The sequence below is a fragment of the Macrobrachium rosenbergii genome, chromosome 6 (genome assembly GCF_040412425.1).
Source record: "Macrobrachium rosenbergii isolate ZJJX-2024 chromosome 6, ASM4041242v1, whole genome shotgun sequence".
Lineage (NCBI taxonomy): Eukaryota > Metazoa > Arthropoda > Malacostraca > Decapoda > Palaemonidae > Macrobrachium > Macrobrachium rosenbergii.
In genome coordinates this window covers 59,391,512-59,405,065 of record NC_089746.1, presented here as the reverse complement: position 1 = coordinate 59,405,065, position 13,554 = coordinate 59,391,512, and positions in this window count along the sequence as shown.

Below are 13,554 nucleotides of genomic sequence, written 5' to 3'. Positions count from 1 at the left end.
TATATATATATATATATATATATATATATATATATATATATATGTATGTATGTATGTATGTATATTACACAGGACTAAAAATGTTTTACGGTTGACAAATACATTACATTCGAATGCAAACATGAAACAAAACTGAATAATTAGGTAAGTCTGGCTTAGAATTAATTATGCAAACACCTCCACAACAATCAAATAACGTAAATATTTTTAAGAATTTTTAAAAATCCGACTAAAATGAAGATTAGGAAATTTGGAGAATAAATTTAAATCTAAGCCATCGTAAAACAACTGGGCTACGGTACTAGGCGAAATTAAATACAAATTGTTCAAGTAAGGGTTCTTCTTGCAGTCGGCAGAATTGAGGGTAGATCTAAGTAATAGATACTCGGCGGGTATTTAGCAAGAAATTGAAGTTTCTCATAGTATTTTGGTTGCTTATTTACAATTTCACGTCATTTCTGGGGGGGTCGGTTGTAATTAACCTGTAATTAACCCCTGCAGTCCATCCAACAAGGGGTTTCCATACGCGATCTTCACAAGACAGAGCACGGGTACGTCTGTTTCGAACGGTTCATATCCCGTCCGGCAAGTGCAATAGCTTGTTGACGTATACGTACCGCCGCCCCCCCCGCCCTCCCACACCCCGGAGCCAGTACTGAGCACGGCGAAGGGACATTCCATTTGGCCTGTTCTAAAATAGAATATTTATTCTTATACAGCAATGCGCACCGAATTTCAGGAATATTACTTATATTCAATGAAGTTGTATGCGGAGAAATATCTGCCTAAAATGTTGCGTTTAATGTTTTAGGAAAATTTTTTTGTTGTTTTTACATGTATAATAATCTTTTCCTTTTTGGGGGTGGGGGTGGGGGGAGGCGTCAGGTGGCATATTATGGTCCGACCCAGTGTACGGTGCATACTTTTGCTCTACACGTTTACTTATGATCAGTGCTGAGAAAATCTGTTTATTAGGGTAGACGACAGCAAATCTAAGCTACAGAATTTATATATATCTTAATTAAAAATTTGGAACAGTATGCGACCTCCCAAGGCTCAAATTATAGTGGAAAACTTAGAACATAATAAAAATATAAACTGAAACACTGAAAAGCTCAAATGCAATCTCTTGCCTGAGATTTAAGGTAAGTTTGCTACAAAAAAAAATCTTATCTGCCTTGCAAGGACTGCGCAATATCCAAAAAATATATTTCTTTTGTACATCCACAATGTAAGCAGATCACATTTCCAGGTCTATTTCTTAGCATATAACTTCACTGTTTATCTGTCTGTCTATCTATCTATCTATCTGCATATATATATATATATATATATATATATATATATATATATATATATATATATATATATATATATATATATATATATATGTGTGTGTTTATAAACATACATACATACGTAGTGCGTCAATATAACCAACCTGGTTACTAACGAAACTTATTGAATCTTTAGGGGACATGCGAAGCAAATCCTTTAACTCAACACGAATTCCTTGAGTATTACTCATTTGTGACTTGGAATGCTTGAAGACAAACGTCGAAATACATTTCCTGCTCTGTTCAGAAACAGTTTCGTGAATGCTAAAAGCAGTTAGTTATAAAAAAGGATTTGGGTGCGTTCATTTTTTCCAAGCTGTTTGAGAAACCGATTCCGACAGGAACCTTCAAGGAAGAGCCTTTGAATAACCGCCCTACGAATGACACATCATTGCAGAGAGGAAAACCATTCACTCGATAATACTTTGAGCGGATCAAGCAAAGGGCAGAATCTGGGTCACCTACTTTGAAAGGATGTTGATATATTTTCGGACTCTGGGTTGAACAGAAGTTTCGAATTCTCTTCCATTCCTAGCTAGCAAATTCTCGTTGAATAAATTCATACCTGATAGACTTCTTCAGAGAGGAAGACTCACTTACAACGAGTCAGTCAAATAGTGTGATGACCAAAATTCCCACTAAAGGTTTTAATCCTCTCTGTGAACTTCGTATAATTTGATTTAACTTATCTGTTTTTTTTTTTTATTGCTTAACTTCTCGTCCTTTGCACTTCTTGATCTGTTCCCTTGGGCTTATTCTTATTACCCACCCCTTACTCTTTTCCTTTTACGACTGAGTTTTCGAAATCTACCTCATCCCTTGTCCATGTTTTTGCCGACGAGTGAAGCCTTAACTTTTCTCCACCTTCCTCTCTCCTCCTTTGGTCACAGTCTATCAGCAGTTAATCTGGAATATGGGCTACGTAAGCTGGTTCTATGCTTTGTAATCAACAACTAATTTCAGCTAATTTTTCTTCCTGCTCTCTCTCCCAGCCAATATTTCGATTCATCGCGGTAAAAACTGCCAGAAAACATTTATTCTAGAACACTTGTGCTTTTAGATTATTTCAAATATATTTTTCTTTCTAAATGGATTATACTTTATATAAATAGATTATATATATTATATATATATATATATATATATATATATATATATATATATATATATATATATATATATATATATATATATATATATATATATATATATATATATATATATATAATATATATATATAATCTGTGTGTGTGTATAAAAGCATATTCATGCATACACATAACTTGGCAATAGAAATTCCAGTTAAAGCTTTCAACGTTTCCACCTTGCGCTGAAGACTGTATTAAGTAATTTAGATTATGTCATGTAAAAAACAATTAAGAGTACCTAGAAAGCTAACCTTTCAGAGTGAAAGTTCCTCTCAGACAGACCTGTGCCTCTCGTGAAAATCGACTGACACGCGTTGCCTAGCAGAGAGGGAATGCGCCCCTGTCAGTCGCTTGGGAGACAGAGAATATCCACGGAACTCTAATTACATTTTGAGATGTTCCGGTGTCGGCTGATGTCTAGCACACAATGAGAATATCTGTTGTTATTGATCAGCTGCGATATTCAAGTTACAGACAGTCTTAGTCGTGAAACGTTAATTATTCCCAAAAGGACTTTATTTGACCAGACAGCAAAATGCATCGCCAAATTAGTTTTAAGTGTTTTTTGTCTTATTAAAACAAACGTAATTATATAATAATTAACACATTCTTAACACACGGGCATTGTATCAACGTTTTACAAAATGTATGGTTTTTACCAGAATTTGGTACATTTTGTAAAAATCACATGCCGAAATTAAAAACATTAAAAACCTCTTTTAACGACAATCCCCTTTAACACTTTACCAAGAAGGTTCAGATTATGAAAATTACATCCTGAAATGCCAAAAAATAATAAAAATAATGAGGAATATGTGTGCTAACAACATTTTCACAAAGAATAATTAACCTAATACCTATTCACCACACACACACACACACACACACACACACACACACACACACACACATATATATATATATATATATATATATATATATATATATATATATATATATATATATATATATATATATATATATATGTATATATATATTTATATATATATATATATATATATATATATATATATATTTATAAAAACTATATATATATATATATATATATATATATATATATACATACATACATACATATATACTGTATATATATATATATTTGTATATATATATATATGTAATATAGGCCTACATAGTTTATCAAAAAACTCTCATATATATATATATATATATATATATATATATATATATATATATATATATATATATATATATATATATATATATATATATATATATATATATATACATGAAATATGAACAGACTCCTAAACATCACTCTCCTTGCGTTGTGGATGCTACTGGCAAAAAAAAAAAAGAAAATCAATAAAAAAAGGTGTTCGCCCTAAGCTCGATATTGATGACATTCCTATGTGTAACATCAAAGTAAAGTACGATGGAAAACAATGTTGGAATCCTTTGTTGCAAACGTAGCAATATCTATTGTACTGTTGTGTTGGTATAACCCTAAGCTATGGATTTTTGATGACCCAACTCGTAAACACATTCGTCATTTTAACCCGTTACATGAAGTACTCTGTTTCATATCGTAAATTAGCATTATATAAACCTTACCTCATCAGTAGTGTAGGATCAAATTGTTCAAGGAGTTATTCAAGAATAGGTTTTCCATTTTATGTCTTAATCATTTATCAAGTTCCAAAATTAAAAGAAATAATAATTTCAGTTAAGACTTACAGAGTATAAAAATACCGAAAAAAAAAAACAAAAGATGAGGACTTTAATTAACGAAGATATATTGCATTCACAATGGTCAATATGAATGTTATTTTTTTTTAAAGAGAAAAATGTCTACCCTTGAATACTGAACAGTCAATAGGGAGAACAATGTTCACCTCTCACGAAATTTACGGCATTCACTTCTAGATACATCCGGTTTTTACCCTTTATTTGTTTTCTAGTTCTAGTTGATGTTAGTTACGTTCATTCCGGTAGTGGAGCCCATGCTGACTGATAACATTTGTGCAAACATTTTCACGACAACCAAAGTATCGAAGTAAAACTTATTAATTTCATCTGACTTGAATGATAGATTATTCTTGTTTACTATCCCAAGTCCACATAACCAGTTATAACGCATTTCCTTAAAATGGTAAATTTTAATTCCTACTGTGTGTCAGTGTTTCGTCCTTAAGGATACGGGACAGAGGATCCCCCGGGTAAGAATGAATAGTTGTTACCTGATATTACTTAACAAAAACTCTTCTGTCGCCTGCCGTTATTCCACACAGAAATATTCGTTGATTAAAACGTATGTTCTATTGTTAGTTGCAATGAAAGCAAATGAATACCGCAGTGGAAACATTAAAAGAATATATCATACAAACTGTTTCCTAGTTCAGAGAATATATTATACTAACTATTTCCTAGCTCAGATGAAAAGATTTTTTTTTTACCGATAGCAATAAAACGGAAGAATCTTTTAGAGGTGATTTTTGTTTTTATTCAGTGTTTGCTCTTAACGCTGAAATTACTGTTCATAGTGATAGCAATTCATAAACACTATTATTCTACACAAATTCTCTCTCTCTCTCTCTCTCTCTCTCTCTCTCTCTCTCTCTCTCTCTCTCTCTCTCTCTCTCTCTCTTAAAAGATAGGAAGATTAGTTTTTAAAACTCCTTATCAGCATTAGATCTGAAACAAGTTGTAGTAGTTTCCCCCTGAAATTTATCAGCATTACATATTTTATCACAAATGACTGTAATCCTCACCCTTGCCAGAGTTAACAGAACTTCTGCTGTAACAAAGGCTCGGTTTACAGTTACTGCATTACTGTCACTTTTAGGTGTAGCATAGGGACACGCATAAAAACGAGAAAAATATATAACTTTTCTTTGTAAAATAATTGTATGCTTGTACGACAGATGAATTCCTTGTCTATAGTTTTCATTTTGAATTTGTGGACAATTTAATCACTGGAAAGTAGTATTTTAATTTCAAGGGTTTCGTGGTTGGGGAATGCAAATTTAGCTCATTTTCACAATCGTAATAATCCTAGTATTATAACCTTTAGCTATGCGGACACTATGCAAATTTAATAATAATAAAGATCCATAAACATTTCCATCTAAAAAAGTTATTTTTATATTACAAAATACCCACAAATTGTTTTGCTATATGTGATAGTACTGACGATCGTTATTCAACTTATTTGTGTTAGGCAAATGGTTTTAATTCCCCTTTTGTTTGAAGCGCTACATTTTGTAAAACAATCTATACCGAAATCGCCGAAGGACCATTCTTCGAATATGTTTAACAGTAAGAAAGTTTGAGTTTATAATAAAAACCTTACAAGCACATAAATGTCAAGAAAGACAGGTATTTAGTATTTATGTTTCCATGTGTGTGTGTTCGCATAAGGACAGTTATATTCATAACATGATGATACAGTAATTTGGATGATTTCACAAACGATCTAAAGAAGCCGCGATTAAACATAAGTTAGCTTCTACATATACCTGTAATCTCTTGAGTAGAATTAGTTAAATGCCAATATGTTGCCCTAAGAGCAACAGTGTTTAAATCTTAATAAACGATTGCCAAATGATGATAGTTAAATTTAAGTGATGAGGGTCGTTTGTTTGTTAAGTGCTGCACCCAAGAATTTGCCTTTACGAAGATTTCAGTAATTTTATTCTAAGTTTTTTTTTATATCAGGAATGATCTAACGAACTATACTAGCAATGCTGAAGTGTTGGAATAAATCAAATACGAAGAAATACGTAAAATATTTTTCTGAATTATAAACGTCTGGAAAATTAAATAAGCTGAACACATTTCGCCTTTTAATCCCTTTAACGCAGTACTTCAAAGCTGTGACGATACGTGAACAGAAGTAAAAAGGCTAAACCTCATGCAAAATATTTAATTTCCAAGCAATCCAGTTAATTTTAAAAGGGTTATTCAAAAGTAACGCTATTATTATTATTATTATTATTATTATTATTATTATTATTATTATTATTATTATTATTATTATTATTATTATTATTTTAAGGAAGTAGACCCTCTTTTATTAAGAGGGTTGCCTTCAATGATGGACTTGATGGCACACTTGTCTTTTTTATATTTTTAGTGAAATATTTCCTCATAGAAGAACTTGGTGTCATCAGGGGTGGTAGGGTGAGGTTCCTGATGGTAAAGTCTAAGGCACTTGTCCACGTCCCAATTTTTATTCCCATTATTGATGAGAACAATAAGAACCAGGCGACACATTCCAGCTCTGCTTGTTTGTCCTTTTCAAGAGGAGCAATACGAGAGAGCTCTTCTGATGAAGGTGCTCATTTTAGTTTGTTTACATTTCTCAGGGCACTCACTCTCTCCATTTAGACACTTGCCTAGGTTCATGAGTTTTTTATACTCCCTTGTAGTAAAGCGTTCCCCTCATTGCCTGACGAGGACGTCAACGAAGGGAGGCGATGATCATGACTTTATTCGATTGTAAAGTTGAGACAACCGTGTGTTTGCAGGAGTCATGTCTCAGATGCTCTATCTCTTCCATACCAGCACTGACGAAGGTGTCTTGATGTATCATGCATACATCATCAGCTTTCCCATGCTAGTAAAGACTCTTTGCTCGATGGTTCCCATGTTCCCATATAGAAATTAACGAGGAGAACACCAAGGGAGGAACCCATCACTACCCCATCTATTTGGGTGTACATATGGCCCCTTTGGGTGGAGAAAGGGGCCTTTTTAGGACACATCACAAGGAGGCCACAGAGGGCGTGTTCAGGGATGGTTAATGAGGGAGTGGTAGGATCCCTGTAAATGCGATCCAAAATTATCTGCATTGTTTAATCCACTGGTGCGTTTGTGAAGAAGCAATGATTCATCCGGGGGTATCACTCTCATGGCTTCCAGGAACTCTGCTTAGGACTTCCAGCTGTGGTCACCCGGGACATATGGGGTGAGAATGGTGGAAAACCCCTTGGCTAGTTAGTAAGTCAGGCTGGGGAGAAAGTCTATGCTGCCTTTAATGCTACCACCCCTGATGATGTCAAGCTCTTCTATACGGGAATACTTCCCAATAAATATAAACAAGACGAGCATGCCATCAAGTCCATCACTGAAGTTAATATCAGTCCATATGGCCCCAGGAAAAGATCACGCTCGCTATATTTCACAGAAACAGGAAAAATCAGCGGCCTGGTCATGAAGAATAACCCACCCCCGCCCCCACGCAGGGTTCCATGAAGACGATAATCTCCTAACTACCAATACGAATTCACGGCTGCTCTCTACCGCAACGCGTTCCTCCTATATATACCTCCAACCACACCTCTTGCCTCCAGAAACGTCTCATCCGTCTTGAGAAAGACCAACGGGCTGGTCGGAACATGGAACGACAAAACAAGCTCCGGAACGAATACAATGAAGAAAATGTCAACAGCTACAGTGGCCTTATTTTGGGCACCCTCTGGGGCTAAGATTTGATCAGAACTAAACCGACACCACAAAAGCAAACTTTCATTCAAGTTTTGTTCTTTTATAAACTCCTCCGCTAAGTTTGGAAATGGATGCAAGGGTTCTGCAGAAGAGGTCGAAATGTGTAAAATTCATGCAAGACATACAAACATGCATCCATACATAAGAACGGGGGAACGACCGGAACAACTTTCATTAGAAAAAACTTAGACGCTCTCAGCTCAAATAACCAAAAAGGGCAGTTCACACTCTCGTAACAGGATTATTAAAAACTTATTTACATGTAAAAAATAATCGTTGAAAATACATAATACTATTTGTTTCCAATAAATACTATTTAGAGGTATTTTGCTCAGAAAGTGGTAAATAAAAATGGAACAATAGTGATAACAAATAGATGAAGGTGATGAAAAATCGGGAAGACATTATTATCATTATTATTATTATATTATATTATTATTATTATTATTATTATTATTATTACTCAGAAGATCAATCCTACTCACATGGATGAAGCCCACAGGGGAAATTGATCTGAAATTCAAGCTTCCAGAGAATAAGGTGCCCATTTAAGAGAAGTAACAGAGGGTAATAGGAAACAGAGAAAGAAGAGATTAGTTATTGGGAATGAAAAATAACAAATTACAAATTAATAGTGCTATAAATGTCTGTAAATTATTGAAGTATATAAGGAGAATTGTTATAGGGTAGTGTGTGTGTGTTCGCGTGTGCGTATGAGGAGTGACTTCTAGGACTCGATAAAGAGGCTTTGGATGAGAGAATACGTCGACATGGTACGACAGGAAATCCTTCACTTCTCTCTCTCTTTGGTATTCACACAGGAATCTCCTCTGGATTGAAAGGGTAAGTTTGTAACTCATAATTAGAGAAGTTTCAGGTCCCAGCAAATCCTCGTCTTGGTCAGGTTTCGAACAAGAGGATCGTAAAGTTGTTAGTACTCTAACAATTTCTATAATGAAATGGTGAAAAAAAGAGTATTAGGATATTTTTTTTCTCTTTGATTCCTCTCTTTTGGGAATTGGAAAGGGAAATATAGTAGTGACTATCATTTACGGGATATATATATATATATATATATATATATATATATATATATATATATATATATATATATAGATAGATAGATAGATAGATAGATAGACAGATAGATAGATACACATACACACACATATATAAATATATATATATATATATATATATATATATATATATATATATATATATATATATATATATATATATATATATATATATGTGTGTGTGTGTGTGTGTGTGTGTGTGTGTATACACCTACCGTTTTAGAACCCAACAAATAAAAGCGGCTAATAAAGTTACTGTGAAATAATAAAACTGAAAAACTCCAAATTCACAATACTGCGGAAACTACGGTAGATATCAGAGCCTTTTATTTTCCCTTTTCCAGTCCGAATGGGAGACCTGGGATAACTAGATAACAGAGAAAGCCCAGTAATTGTGAGAGGCTTAGTGATCGTCTTGGGACTTGTATTCTACGTGAGGAATGGAACTAATGATCAGCTAGTCAGTAAAGAAGGACATAAGCGAGAGCTTTTTGATTTCTGTAGGACTACAACGGAAGATGTCTTATTCTGAATGCAATTTCCCTTTCAGTTTCGGTAGCATAGTGTATACATAGTGACATGTGCGTTGCTGAGGAATATGAAATGAAGGAATGTTAATAAGCGCGTTTCAGCATATTTGGAATATATATACATACAATATATATATATATATATATATATATATATATATATATATATATATATATATATATATATATATATATATATATATATATATATATTAGTTTACCAATCCGGCTCTGCCTGGAAGAGCTTTGAAGAACTCAGAAAATTTTCCTGTATCCCCTTTGAATTGTTTTGTCGTGTAGAGGATGTGTATTATCATTGAAAATACTTTTCTTTCCTGTGATTAACCATTCTGTCTTGAATTCGTTACTTTAAACAAAAATAATTTATACACACACACACACACACACACACACACACACACACACATATATATATATATATATATATATATATATATATATATATATATATATATATATAAAACCTGGCACTTATCTGATTAAAATGGTGAGAGAGAGAGAGAGAGAGAGAGAGAGAGAGAGAGAGAGAGAGAGAGAGAGAGAGAGAGAGAGAGAGAGAGAGAGAGAGAGAGAGAGTTTGGTAGAGGTGGCTGCTCTATGGCGAAGTTGGTGTGCATGGTAAAGGTGTTGCCAAATTACCCAGTAATTGATTTCAGACCTCATTTAAACTGACTTTATAACGAAACACGTCATCGTACCGTCACCAAGCAGTCATCATAGCGAATTCCGAAGGTAAAAACGAAGAAGAAACGTGCGAATTAATGAGGAAATTCGCAACTGAACGAATAAAAAAAAGGAAATATCATATATGTTGACGTCGGTCTTAGCCATAAGTTACTGTATATGCGAGGATGGGGAAGCCGTTCTTGGCTATGGAAATCGAAGCTTTACTTTTAAAAATCGAGGTGATTAACAACTATATTATTAATAGCATCAATTATGATTAAAATTCACGTAAACTTTGATCAAAAATTGAAGTTATATGGGGTCTGTTGTTTCAAGTTAATCGTATGTCTGAGAACGTTTGGAAGAAAATCTGGATTGTTTAGTCGAAAAATTACCATTAACCCATAAAACACAAGAAGGAAAACCTGATGGAATAGATAAAAACGAAAATTTCATTCAATTTGTTTGTTTTGATGTCTGGTTTGATCTGTGGCGAGAATTGTAATATTTGGAATGACATTGCATTATGACTAAATGAAAGCAATTCTAATACAGTCAAACATCTGTTTAGTTTTTTGAATGTACTAAAACTGATTATCAAGTTTGCAGTGGGAGGAGTTTAACGACGTCACCAACAGAAAAGGTGGAGGTTTTCCGCCCAAACTACAGGTGACTCCCACAAAGTAACTGAGGAAAAGGTAAACAGCTCCGGTAAAAACGATAATTTAATTTGTTTTGCCTGTATTTTTATGTCTGTGACGGGGTAGGGGTTTGATTCTGAGTTATAAACCTTTCTTGGATGACAAAGGGGCTGCGTGCAAAATTTTGTCTGGGTCTGTCAAGTGGTCCAGATTACTATAGCATCCAAACATACAAACATTCACTTTTATTATACACACACACACACACACACACACATATATATATATATATATATATATATATATATATATATATATATATATATATATATATATATATATATATATATGTGTGTGTGTGTGTGTGTATATATATGTATGTATTAGATTCAAATAATATATCACCATTACTCATTATGAATCTTGTTCAACAACCTAGACCTTTCCCATCATAGAAAACCTCTATACAAAAAAAAGAACGGCCCTTTAAGGAAAATATTTCTCATTCAGTATGAAAAGAAATTGCTGAATGTAATCTGCAGCAGAAAATTCTGTTAGCTTTTCTGACGGTGGTTTTATCACGTGTCCGAGGCAAATCGGAACTTTCATCCTCTCACGGATGGAATGAAAATCATTTTCTAAGTGCCAAAGATCATAGGATGTGAAACTAAGCATAAAATGAGAGCTTCTGCATCTAAGATAGAATATCATAATGGATGACAGCTTGATGAAATGAAATGTAAAATTCTTTCATCATATATTCTGTGAATTCAAATATTTCAATATCGTTTAACTACTACTTACAAAATGTGATCTGCAACAGAAAAATTCAGCTAGCTCATCTGACGGTGTCATATATTACGTGTACGAAGTAAAGCAAGACTTTCATCCTCTTACGGATGGAGTCAAATTCATTTGCTTAGTGCCAAGGGTCATATAAGGTGAAACGAGGCATGAAATGAATGCTTCCGCACACAGAATGAAATTTCATGACGGAGAGGAGTTTGATGAAATGAAATAGAAAAGGCTCTCATCACGAATTTCGTCAATTAAAATATTTCATTATCATTTTACTAATTACCAGACAATGTGCAGTGTTTTTGCATCAGTTAAGACGCCCATAAAAAGTATGTACGGTATATGTACTGGAGTATCTGCGCTGTCAAAAAGGACGGAAGTTATAAATAACTTCAAGTACATTAGGTACACTACATGCTAAGTTAATGCTTCCCGGATACTAATTGCAGGTAAAAAAACATGTTAAAAGAAAAAACCAACCCTCATGTACAAAATAAAAATAATTACCTGTAAAAAAGAAAGCTAATATTTATATATATACATATAGAGCATTATTGCCTTAAAACTATGTTGTATCATAGCTGACATATATGGAAATAAACTATATACCATCACTATCTTTATCCTTAAGTACATCACAGGCTCTCTTTTTTTAAAGCTGCGAAATCCTCTCATTTTGTTCTGAAACAGCATCACACCATCCATTATCATTCATTATTTTTTTATAGCGCTTAGCCTAACACGTTCTTCCTGGTGATTCCACCTTAAAAACTTCTTCGTATTTGTCCTTAATCTTAGTCCATTTGATCACTAATTTTAATTGTTCTAATTACATTTATATTCGCGCGTTCTCTTACTTTTCAGGTTAACATTATATTCAAGTTAATAATATCTGCTTCAATCAGATAATAATCAGATATCCAGTTAGCCGCTATTCTTTTCTTAATTAAAGAAATTGGTATTTAGTCTACGGCTTTTATTACCATATAATTATCATTAGGCCATTAAATCATCTATGTATATAATGTATGTATAAAAAAATTCTCGAGGATATCTGTATATATATGTATACACGTGTATGTATGTATGTGTATATATATATATATATATATATATATATATATATATATATATATATATATATACGTCTGTGTGTGTAATGCACTTAACCACAAACTAGTACAGTTAACTAATATTATATTGAATGAAGACAGGAAACAAGACTAATTCATGAATTTATATTGAATGAAGACAGGAAACAAGACTAATTCATGAATTTAGTATAGTTCACAAGTAATTAGGCAAACATCTAAACAACATTAAAATAATGTGAATATCATGAAGACTTTTACCAGTTCGAACAAAATGCAGCTTTGGATATTTTAAGACAAACAAATTAAGTTGAACCCTCATATAACTTTAACAATACGTTACAAGGAGAATATGAATATAAACCTTCCAAATAAGAGTTCTCCTTTAAGCTAGCCATAGCTATAATATTCTGAAGTGGAAGTTCTACATTCTTACCGATTGCTTTAGTGGTTGAACAGCAATGCTCTCCGAATATCGGGAATATTTGTTATGTTCGATGAAACTGTACGAGAAGAAATAGGCTTGGAATTGAAATCTACTTAGATACGTGGATGCAAAATAAACCAATATATTCTTGATGCAGCGTAATCCGCGGAAGGCCTGTGTATATTTTTGTTTTGTTTTTTGTTTTTTGTCTTTTAACCTTAGCCTTAAATCTCTACCTAAAAGACTGCATGTGATGTTTCAAATAAATTTTCACTTATATTTCCTTATATTAGGACTGTGTATATTTACTTCAAAGTCAAGTTTGC